Source organism: Agelaius phoeniceus, chromosome 36 (assembly GCF_051311805.1).
Source record: "Agelaius phoeniceus isolate bAgePho1 chromosome 36, bAgePho1.hap1, whole genome shotgun sequence".
Classification (NCBI taxonomy): domain Eukaryota; kingdom Metazoa; phylum Chordata; class Aves; order Passeriformes; family Icteridae; genus Agelaius; species Agelaius phoeniceus.
Window position 1 is genome coordinate 2,302,631 of NC_135300.1, and position 12,197 is coordinate 2,314,827.

The 12,197-nt window shown below is 44.4% G+C and overlaps 1 long non-coding RNA gene across 1 annotated transcript; it reads left to right on the forward strand.

Annotated features, from left to right (window-relative positions):
- Positions 1-1,757: 1,757 nt before the first annotated feature.
- Positions 1,758-7,439, forward strand: LOC143696536 (uncharacterized). Its single transcript, XR_013185957.1, has 3 exons — positions 1,758-1,852; positions 5,263-5,368; positions 7,315-7,439. It is a non-coding gene; the product is annotated as an uncharacterized LOC143696536 (long non-coding RNA).
- Positions 7,440-12,197: the final 4,758 nt, after the last annotated feature.

Here is a 12,197-nt window from a genome sequence, read left to right on the forward strand (position 1 = left end):
GGGGGGTCCGGGAGGGCTTGGCCACGCCCCCCCTCTTAAAGGGGCCGCGTCGCTTTTTGGGGCGGATTTTGGGGTTTTTTGGGGGGGTCCTGAGGGGATTTTGGCGGGCGGGGAGGGGTGGGGGGGCTCGGGGGTCTGGGAGGGCATCAGGGGTTGGGGGGACTCAGCTCTGAGGGGGGCTCCGCTTTTGGAGGGTTCGGATTTGGGGGGGGCGCAGTTTTGGGGGGATTTTGGGGGATTTGGGGGAATTTTGGGGCTCTCTGAACCCGTTTTTCCTCCTCCCCCCCTCAGATGATTTCCCAGCTCTTCATCCTCAGCTCCAAGGGCGACCCCCTGATCCACAGGGACTGTATCCTCCAAAATAGCCCCAGATCCCCCCAAAATCACCCCAAAACCCACCCCGGGACCCCAAAATCCGCCCCAAAACCCCTTCAGACCCCTCTTAACCCTCCCAGGACCCCCAAAACCCCCCAAAATCGCACGTGGATCCCCAACTTCCCCAAACATCCCCAAAACCGCCCCCAGGACCCCCCAAATTTCCTTGACCCCCCCCAGACCCCCCAAATCCCCTCAGGACTTCCCAAAACTCCCCAAATCTCCCCTCAACCCCCCCAAATTTCCTTTACACCCCCTCAAACCTCCCCCAAACCCCCTCAGGACCCCCCCCAAATTTCCTGGCCCCCACCCCCAGGACTCCCAACCCCCCAAATCTCCCCTCAAACCCGCCAAAAAAGCCCCAAATTTCCCCCCAAAAAGCCCCAATTTTCCCTCAAATCCTCCCCAAATTTCCCCCAATTTTCCCCCAAATTCCCCCTAATCTCCCCGAAAAGCCCCAATTTTCCCCCAAATTTCCCCCAAATCTCCCCCAATTTTCCCCCCAAAAAGCCCCAATTTTCCTTCAAATCTCCCCCAAATTTCCCCCAAAAATCCCCCAATTATCCCTCAAATCCCCCACAAATTTCCCCAAATCTCCCCCCAATTTTTCCCAATTTCCCCCAAATTCCTCCCAAATCTCCCCCAATTTTCCCAAATTTCCCTCAAATCCCCCATAAATTTCCCCCAATTTTCCCCCAAATTTTCCCCAATTTTCCCCCAAATCTCCCCCAAATTTCCCCAATTTTCCCCCAATTTCCCCAAGATTTCCCCTAAATTTCCCCAAAAAAAGCCCCAATTTTCCTTCAAATCCCCCAAACTCCCCCATTTTTCCCCAAATTTCCCCCCAAAAAAGCCCCAATTTTTCCCCAAATTTCCCCCCAAAAAAGCCCCAATTTTCCCCAAATTCCCCCCAAATTTCCCCAATTTTCCCCCAAATTTCCCCCAAATCTCCCTCAAATTTCCCCCAATTTCCCCCCCAAATCTCCCCGTTTCCCCCCAAATTCCCCCAATTTTTCCCAAATCTCCCCCAAATTTCCCCCCAAAAAGCCCCAAATTTTCCGCAAATTTCCCCCAAATTTCCCCCAAATCTCCCCAAATTCCCCCAATTTTCCCCAAATCTCCCCCAAATTTCCCCCCAAAATTCCCAAATTCTCCCCAAATCTCCCCCCAAATCTCCCCCAAATCTCCCCCAAATTTCCCCAAATCCCCCCCAAATTTCCCCCCCAAAATTCCCCAAATCCTCCCCAAATTTCCCCAAATCTCCCCCCAAATTTCCCCAATTTTTCCCCAAATTTCCCCCAAAAAAGCCCCAATTTTCCCCCAAATATCCCCCAATTTTTCCCAATTTCCCCCAAAATTCCCCAATTTCCTTGACCCCGCCATTCCGCGGCCCCGCCCCCCGCGCGCCGCGTGACGTCACGGCGCTGTTCTACCGCGGGCTCTCGGCCGTGAGGGGGAGGAGCCCCCGGTGTTCGTGGTGGGTTTGGGGCAAATTCCGCCGATTTTGGGCAATTCCGGCAGCCCGGGGGCGCGGGGGGATTTGGGGGGGATCTGGGGGGGTCAAGGGGGCGGTTTGGGGGGGTCTGGGGGATTTGGGGGCGTTTTGAGGGAAATTTGAGGGGATTTTGAGGGGGTTTGGGGGGACGTTGTGAGGGGATTTGGGGATTTCTGAGGGGATTTTGGGGATTTCTGAGGAGATTTTGAGATGATCTGGGGGATTTGGGGATTTTTGGGTGGATTTTGGGCATTTCTGAGGAGATTTTGATATAATTTTGGGCATTTCTGAGGAGATTTTGGGATAATTTGGGGGATTTGGGGATTTTTGGGTGGATTTTGGGCATTTCTGAGGAGATTTTGAGATGATTTGGGGATTTTTGGAATAATTTGGGGATTTCTGAGGGATTTTGGGATAATTTGGGGATTTTTGGGTGGATTTTGGGCATTTCTGAGGAGATTTTGATATAATTTTGGGGATTTCTGAGGAGATTTTGAGGTAATTTGGGGGATTTTGCGGATTTTTGAGGGATTTTGGGAATTTCTGAGGAGATTTTGACATGATTTGGGGAATTGGGGATTTTTGGGATAACTTGGGGGATTTCTGAGGAGATTTTGAGATAATTTGGGGATTTCTGAGGAGATTTTGAGATAATTTTGGGATTTCTGAGGAGATTTTGAGATGATTTGGGGATTTTTGGGTGGATTTGGGGGATTTCTGAGACATTTTGAGATTTTTTTGGGTGGATTTTGGGAATTTCTGAGGAGATTTTGAGGGAATTTGGGGATTTTTGGGTGGATTTTGGTCGAATTTCGAGCGGATTTTTGGGTGGATTTTGGTCGAATTGGTCGAATTTCGACGAGATTTTTTGCGGATTTTGGTCGAATTTCGAGCGGATTTTTCGGTGGATTTTGGTCAAATTTTGCAGGGATTTTTGGGTGGATTTTGGTCGAACTTCGAGCGGATTTTTGGGTGGATTTTGCTTGAATTTTGAGGGGATTTTTTGCAGATTTTGAGGGGATTTGCAGATTTTGTTGAATTTTGCGGGGATTTTTGGGTGGATTTTGGTTGAATTTTGAGGGGATTTTTGATTGAATTTTGAGGGGATTTTTCGTTGAATTTTGAAGGGATTTTTGGGGGGATTTTGAGGGGATTTTTGGGTGGATTTTGGTCGAATTTCGCGGGGATTTTAGGGTGGATTTTGGTTGAATTTTGAGCGGAATTTTGGGCAGATTTTTGGGTGGATTTTAGGTGAATTTTGCAGGAATTTGGGGTGGATTTTGGTTGAATTTTGAGCGGATTTTTGGGTGGATTTTGGTCAGATTTTGGGGTGGATTTTGGTTGAATTTTGGTCGAATTTTGCAGGGATTTTTGGGTGGGTTTTGGTTGAATTTTGGTTGAATTTCTCGGGGATTTTTGGGTGAATTTTTTGTGGATTTTGGTCGAATTTCGCGGGATTTTGGGATGGATTTTGGTTGAATTTTGGTCGAATTTCGCGGGGATTTTTGGGTGGATTTTGGTCACATTTTGGGCGGATTTTTGGGCGGATTTTGGGTGGATTTTGGTCAAATTTTGAGGGATTTTTGGGTGGATTTTTGTTGAATCTTGGGTGGATTTTAGTCGAATTTCTCGGGGATTTTTGGGTAGATTTTTGGGTAGATTTTTGGGTGGATTTTGGGATTTCTGAGGAGATTTTGAGATGATTTGTGGGATTTGGGGATTTTCGGGTGGATTTTGGTCGAATTTTGAGCGGATTTTTGGTGGATTTTTTGCGGATTTTGGTCGAATTTCGAGGGGATTTGGGGTGAATTTTGGTCGAATTTTGAGTGGATTTTTGGGTGGATTTTGGTCGAATTTCTCGGGGATTTTTGGGTGAATTTTTTGTGGATTTTGGTCAAATTTCTCGGGGATTTTCGGGTGGATTTGGTTGAATTTCGAGTGGATTTTTGCAGATTTTGGTCGAATTTCGAGGGGATTTTTGGGTGGATTTTATGCGGATTTTGGTCGAATTTTGGTCGAATGTCTCGGGGATTTTTGGGTGGATTTTTTGTGGATTTTGGTCGCATTTCGAGCGGATTTTTTGCAGATTTTGGTCGAATTTCGCAGGGATTTTAGGGTGGATTTTTTGCGGATTTTGGTCGAATTTCGCGGGGATTTTTGGGTGGATTTGGTCGAATTTTGCGGGGATTTTGGGGTGGATTTTGGTCGAATTTTGGTCGAATTTCTCGGGGATTTTGGGGTGGATTTTGGTCGAATTTCTCAGGGATTTTCGGTGGATTTTGGTCGAATTTCTCGGGATTTCTGGATGAATTTTGGTCGAATTTCTCAGGGATTTTGGGGTGAATTTTGGTCGAATTTCGAGCGGATTTTTGGTGGATTTTTTGCGGATTTTGGTCGAATTTCACGGGGATTTTTGGGTGGATTTTGGTCACATTTTCAGCGGATTTTTGGGCGGATTTTGGGTGGATTTTGGTCAAATTTGAGAGGATTTTTAGGTGGATTTTGGGGATTTCTGAGGAGATTTTGAGATGATTTGTGGGATTTGGGGATTTTTGGTGGATTTTGGTCGAATTTTGCGGGATTTCTGGGTGGATTTTGGTCGAATTTCTCAGGGATTTTCGGGTGGATTTTGGTTGAATTTCGAGCGGATTTTTTGCGGATTTTGGTCGAATTTCGAGGGAATTTTGGGTGGATTTTATGCGGATTTTGGTTGAATTTTGAGGGGATTTTGGTCGAATTTCGCGGGGATTTTTGGGTGGATTTTGGTTGGATTTTGGTCAAATTTCAAGCGGATTTTTGGGTGAATTTTGGTCAAATTTCTCGGGGATTTTGGGGTGGATTTTTTGCGGATTTTGGTCGAATTTCTTGGGGATTTTGGCTGGATTTTGGTCGAATTTGGTCAAATTTCTCAGGGATTTTTTGGGTTGATTTTTTGCGGATTTTGGTCAAATTTCAACGGATTTTTGGGTGGATTTTGATTGAATTTCTCAGGGATTTTTGGGTGAATTTTGGTCGAATTTCTCGGGGATTTTTGGGGTTGATTTTTTGCGGATTTTGGTCGAAATTCGAGCGGATTTTGGGGTGGATTTTGGTTGAATTTCTCGAGGATTTTTGGGTGGATTTTGTCGAATTTTGGTCGAATTTCTCGGGATTTTTGGGTGGATTTTTTGCAGATTTTGGTCGAATTTCTCGGGATTTCTCGGGGATTTTTGGGTGGATTTTTTGCGGATTTTGGTCGAATTTCGAGCGGATTTTGGGTGAATTTTGGTCGAATTTTGGTCAAATTCTCGGAGATTTTTTGGGTGAATTTTGGTCGAATTTTGGTCAAATTTCAAGCGATTTTTGGGGTGAATTTTGGTTTTTTGGGGTTCCTGAGCAGTTCTGTGCCCCAGACCCTCGGGGGGCTCCATTTTGCCCATGTCAGGCATGGGGGGCTCCTGTTCGGGCCGCCATCGAGGGCGACGCCTCCCCCTTCACCGTCATCGAGTTCCTCAACAGGTAAACCCCAAATTCCGGAATTTTGGGCATTTTGGGGAGTTTTGGGAGTTTTGGGGTCTGGGAGGAGGTGGGGAAATTTGGGGAATTTTTTGGGATTTTTTGAGGGATTTTTGGCTGGAATTTGGGGGATTTGGGGCATTTTTGGGCTGGAATTTGTGGATTTTTGGGCTGGAATTTGGGCTGGAATTTGGGGGATTTGGGGCATTTTTGGGCTGGATTTTTGGGCTGGAATTTGGGGATTTGGGGCATTTTTGGGCTGGAATTTGGGCTGGAATTTGGGGATTTGGGGATTTTTGGGCTGGAATTTGGGCTGGAATTTGGGGATTTGGGGGATTTTGGGCTGGAATTTGGGGCATTTTTGGCTGGAATTTGGGCTGGAATTTGGGGGATTTGGGGCATTTTTGGGCTGGATTTTTGGGCTGGAATTTGGGGGATTTGGGGGATTTTTGGGCTGGATTTTGGGCTGGATTTTTGGGTTGGATTTTGGGGATTTTTGGGCTGGATTTTGGGCTGGAATTTGGGGATTTTTGGGCTGGATTTTGGGCAGGATTTTGTGGAATTTGGGCTGGAATTTGGGATTTTGGGGCTGAATTTGGGGCTGGAATTTGGGGGATTTTGGGTTGGATTTTGGGCTGGAATTTGGGGATTTTGGGCTGGATTTTTGGGTGTGCTTTTGGGTGCGATTTTGGGTATTTTTGGGCTGGAATTTGCTGATTTTTGGGCTGGATTTTGGGGCTGGAATTTGGGGGATTTTTGGGGTGGATTTTGGGGCATTTTTGGGCTGGAATTTGGGGGATTTTGGGAATTTTTGGCCTGGATTTGGGGATTTGGGCTGGATTTCGGGCTGGAATTTGGGGGATTTTCAGGCTGGATTTTGGGATTTTGGGTTGGATTTTGGGCTGGAATTTAGGGGATTTTGGGCTGAATTTTTGGGTGTGATTTTTGGGATTTTTGGGCTGGATTTTGGGTTGGATTTTGGGTATTTTTAGGGTGAATTTTTGGGAGCGATTTTGGGGATTTTTGGGCTGGATTTTGGGGATTTTGGGTTGGATTTTGGGTGCGATATTGGGTATTTTGGGGTGAATTTTTGGGCTGGAATTTGGGGATTTTTGGGCTGGATTTTGGGGATTTGGGGCTGGATTTTGGAATTTTGGGGCTGGATTTTGGAATTTTGGGCTGGATTTTGGGGATTTTCAGCTGGAATTTGGGGGATTTTTAGCTGGATTTTGGGGCTGGAATTTGGGTTGGATTTTGGGCTGGATTTTGGGGGATTTTGGGTTCGGTTTTGGGTATTTTGGGCTGAATTTTTGGGCTGCAATTTTGGGGATTTTTGGGCTGGATTTTGGGGATTTTGGGCTGGAATTTGGGGATTTTTGTGCTGGATTTTGGGGATTTTTGGGCTGGATTTTGGGGGATTTGGGGCAGGATTTGGGGCATTTTTGGGCTGGATTTTGGGCTGGAATTTGGGGATTTTCAGGCTGGATTTTGGGATTTTGGGTTGGATTTTGGGCTGGAATTTAGGGGATTTTGGGCTGAATTTTTGGGTGTGATTTTTGGATTTTTGGGCTGGATTTTGGGGGATTTTGGGTTGGATTTTGGGTGCGATATTGGGTATTTTTGGGGTGAATTTTTGGGCTGGAATTTGGGGATTTTTGGGCTGGATTGGGGCTGGATTTTGGTTGGATTTTGGGGATTTTCGGGCTGGATTTTGGGATTTTTGGGCTGGAATTTGGGAATGTTTGGGCTGGATTTTGGGGATTTTTGGGCTGGATTTTGGGTATTTTTGGGTGCAGTTTTGGGGATTTTTGGGCTGGAATTTGGGCTGGAATTTGGGGGATTTTTGGGCTGGATTTTGGTTGGATTTGGGGATTTTTGGGTGCGATTTTGTGTATTTTTGGTTGGATTTTGGGTATTTTTGGTTGGATTTTGGGCATTCTGGCTCCCAGGCTGGTGACGCTGCTCCGGGATTTCTGTGGGCCCCTGAACGAAAAGAGCCTGGGAACGAACCTGGACTGGTGGGGGAACTGCTGAGGAACTGGTGGTAACTGGGATGGACTGGGAGGGACTGGGAGGGACTGGGAGGGACTGGGAGGGAACTGGAGGGACTGGGATAAACTGGGATGGACTGGGAGGGACTGGGAGGGGATTGGGATAAACTGGGAGGGACTGGGAGGGACTGGGATGGACTGGGATGGAACTGGGAGGGACTGGGGGGGACTGGGATAAACTGGGAGGGACTGGGATGGACTGGGAGGGACTGGGAGGGACTGGGATGGACTGGGAGGGACTGGGAGGACTGGGGGGCATTTTTCCCCCAAATCCCATATTTTCCCCTAAAATCCCTGATTTTACCCCCAAAATTCCCCAATTTTCCCTGCAAATCCTCAGAAAATTCCTGGATTTTTCCCCCCAAATTCCCATTTTTTCCCCCCCAAAAATCCCCATTTTTCCCCTAAAATCCCCATTTTCCCCCCAAACTCCCCATTTTTACCCCAAAATCCCCATTTTTCCCCTAAAATCCCCATATTTTCCCCCCAAATCCCCATTTTTTCCCCCTAAATTCCCATTTTACCCCAAAATCCCCATTTTTTCCCCCAAAAATCCCCGTTTTTTCCCCAATTTTCCACACAAATCCTCAGAAAATTCCCATATTTTTCCCCCCCAATTCCCCATTTTTTCCCCAAAAATCCCTGTATTTTACCCCCAAATCCCCATTTTTTTTCCCCCAAATCCCCATTTCTTTCCCCCAAAATCCCCATTTCTTTCCCCCAAAATCCCCATATTTTATCCCAAATCCCCATTTTCCCTCCCAAAATCCCCATTTTTCCCCCAAACTCCCCATTTTTTGCCCCAAATCCCCGTTTTTTTCCCCAAAATCCCCATTCTTTTCCCCCAAATCCCTGGGTTTTTTACCCCAAAATTCCCATTTTTTTGCCCAAAATCCCCAATTTTAGCCCCAAAATCCCCCAAAAATCCCCGTTTGTTCCCCGATTTTCCCCACAAATCCTCAGAAAATTCCAAACTCCCCATTTTTGCCCCAAAATCCCCATTTTCCCCCCTAAATCCCCATTTTTCCCCTAAAATCCCTGTATTTTCCCCCAAATCCCCATTTCTTTCCCCCAAACTCCCCATATTTTACCCCAAAATCCCCATTTTTCCCCCCAAAATTCCCATTTTTTTTGCCCTAAATCCCCGTTTTTCCCCCCTAATTCATGTTTTTTTCCCAAAATCCCCATTTTTCCCCCAAATCCCCATTTTTCCCCTAAAATCCCCATTTTGTCCCCATTCCCAGGATTTCGGGCACATCCAGAGCACGAGCCCGGAGCTGCTCCGGAGCCTGGTGCAGTCGGAGCCCGAGGCCCCAAGGCCTTCAACCTCCTGGACCTGGGCTCCGTGGGGCTGGTGAGTGGGGAAAAGACAAAATTCTGGGGGAAAAACACCAAAAAAACCCAAAATTCCTGGGGGAAAACACAGAAATTCCTGGGAAAAATTCCTGGGAAAAAAGCCCAAAATTCCTGGGGAAAAAACCAAATTTCTGGGGAAAAAACACAAAATTCTGGGACAAAAAACACCAAAAAACCCCAAAATTACTGGGAAAAACCCAGAAATTTGTGGGAAAAAATCCTGAGAAAAAAAACCCAAAATTCCTGGGAGAAAACACAAAATTCTGGGACAAAAAACACCAAAAAAACCCAAAATTACTGCGAAAAAACCCAGAAATTTCTGGGGAAAATTCCTGAGAAAAAAGCCAAAGTTCCTGGAAAAAAAACCAAAAAAACCCCAAAATTCCTGGGAAAAAACACAAAAATTCCTGGGAAAAAATTCCTGGAAAAAAAGCCCAAAGTTCCTGGGAAAAAAAACCAAAAAAACCCCAAAATTCCTGGGAAAAAACACAGAAATTCCTGGGAAAAACACAGAAATTCCTGGAAAAAAACACAGGAATTTATGGGAAAAAAACCCAAAATTCCTGGGGAAAAACCCAAAATTACTGGGGAAAAACACAGAAATTCGTGGGAAAAATTCCTGAGAAAAAAAGCCCAAAATTCCTGGGAAAAATTCCTGAGAAAAAAGCCCAAAGTTCCTGGGAAAAAAAACCAAATTTCTGGGAAAAGACCTGAAAATTCCTGGGAAAAAACCCCCGAAATTCGTGGGAAAAACTACAAAATTTCTGGGGAAAAACCCCAAAATTCCTGGGGAAAACCACAGAAATTCCTGGGAAAAATTCCTGAGAAAAAAAACCCCGAAATTCCTGGGGAAAAAACCCCAAAATTCCTGGGGAAAAAACCCCAAATTACTGGAAAAAACCCCCAAAATTACTGGGAAAAAACCAGAAATTCCTGGAAAAAACCAAAATTACTGGGGAAAACCACAGAAATTCCTGGGAAAAATTCCTGAGAAAAAAACCCCAAAATTCCTGGGAAAAAACCCAGAAATTTGTGGGAAAAAAAAAACCCAAAATTTCTGGGAAAAAAACCAGAAATTCCTGGGAAAAAATCCTGAGAAAAAAAAACCAAAGTTCCTGGGAAAAAAACCAAATTTCTGGGGAAAAACACTGAAATTCGTGGGAAAAAAACCAAAAAAACCCCAAAATTCCTGGGGAAAACACAGAAATTTGTGGGAAAAATTCCTGGGAAAAAAAGCCCAAAGTTCCTGGGAGAAAACACAAAATTCTGGGGGAAAAAACATCAAAAAACCCAAAATTACTGGGGAAAAACCAGAAATTACTGGGAAAAAATTCCTGGGAAAAAAAAAACCAAAGTTCCTGGGAGAAAACACAAAATTCTGGGACAAAAAACACCAAAAAAACCCAAAATTCCTGGGAAAAAACACAGAAATTCCTGGGGAAAAGCTCCAAAATTTCTGGAAAAAACACAGAAATTCCTGGGAAAAATTCCTGAGAAAAAAACCCCAAAATTCTGGGGAAAAAAACCCAAAATTCCTGGGGAAAAAAACCAAAAAACCCCAAAATTCCTGGGAAAAACCCCAAAATTACTGGGGAAAAAACACAAAATTCCTGGGAAAAATTCCTGAGAAAAAAACCCCAAAATTCCTGGAAAAAAACCAAAAAACCCCAAAATTCCTGGAAAAAACCCCAAAAATTCCTGGGAAAAACACAGAAATTCCTGGGAAAAAATTCCTGGGAAAAAACCCCAAAGTTCCTGGGAAAAAAACCAAATTTCTGGGGAAAAAACCCAAAATTACTGGGGAAAAAACCAAAAAAAACCCCAAAATTCGTGGGGAAAAAAAACAAAAAAAACCCAAAATTCCTGGGGAAAAAAACCCCAAAATTCCTGGGAAAAACACAGAAATTTATGGGAAAAATTCCTGGGAAAAAAAACCCCAAAGTTCCTGGGAAAAAAAACAAAAAAACCCCAAAATTCTTGGGAAAAAAACCAAAAAAAACCCCAAAATTCCTGGGGAAAAACACAGAAATTTATGGAAAAAATCCCAAAATTCCTGGGGAAAAAATCCCAAAATTACTGGGGGAAAACACCAAAATTCCTGGGAAAAAATCCCAAAATTACTGGAAAAAAAACCCCAAAATTCCTGGGGAAAACACTGAAATTCTGGGGAAAAAAACCCAAAATTACTGGGTAAAACACAGAAATTCCTGGGGAAATTCCTGAGAAAAAAAGCCCAAAGTTCCTGGGAAAAAAACTCGAAAATTCCTGGGAAAAAAACCCCAAAATTCCTGAGAGAAAACACAGAAATTCCTGGAAAAAACCCCCAAAATTCCTGGGAAAAAACCCCAAATTACTGGGAAAAGCACTGAAATTCCTGGGGAAAAACACAGAAATTTGTGGGAAAAATTCCTGGAAAAAAAAGCCCAAAATTCCTGGGAAAAAAACCCGAAATTACTGGGAAAAAACACCCCAAAATTCCGGGGGAAAAAACCAAAATTCCTGGGGGAAAACACAGAAATTCCTGGGGAAAAAAACCCAAAATTCCTGGGAAAAAACACAGAAATTCCTGGGGAAAACACAGAAATTCCTGGGGAAAATTCCTGGAAAAACCCCAAAATTCCTGGGGAAAAAAACCCGAAGGTTCCTGGTAAAAAACCCAAAAATTCCTGGGAAAAAACCCCAAAATTCCTGGGGAAAAAACTCCAAATTCTCCAGAAAACCCCAAATTCTCTATGAAACCCCCAAAATTCCTGGAAAATCCCAAAATTTTCCCTTTTTTGGTTGTTTTCAGTTCGGGGCGGAGACGCAGCAGAGCCGGGTGGTGCCGGGGGGGGCGGCCACCAGACCCCTCCCCCCACCCAGGGGGACCAGGTGGGAAACCCCAAAAATTCCCAAAAATTCCATGGAAAATTCCCCAAAATTCCATTGAAAACCCCCCAAAATTCCCCAGAAAAATTCTGCAAAATTCCATGGAAAATTCCCTAAAAATTCCATGGAAAATTCCCCAAAAATTCCATGAAAAATTCCCCAAAATTCCATGGAAAACCCCCCAAAATTCCCCAGAAAAATTCTGCAAAATTCCATGGAAAATTCCCCAAAATACCCCAAAAATTCCATGAAAAATTCCCCAAAATTCCATGGAAAATCCCCCAAAATTCCATGAAAAACCCCCAAAATTCCATGGAAAATTCCCCAAAAACTCCATGAAAAATCCCCAGAATCCCATGGAAAATTCCGCAAAATTCCCCAGAAAAATTCCCCAAAATTCCATGGAAAACCCCCCAAAATTCCATGAAAAATTCCCCAAAATTCCATGGAAAACCCCCCAAAAACTCCATGGAAAATCCCCAAAATTCCATGGAAAACCCCCAAAATTCCCCAGAAAAATTCCCCAAAATTCCATGGAAAATTCCCCAGAATTTACC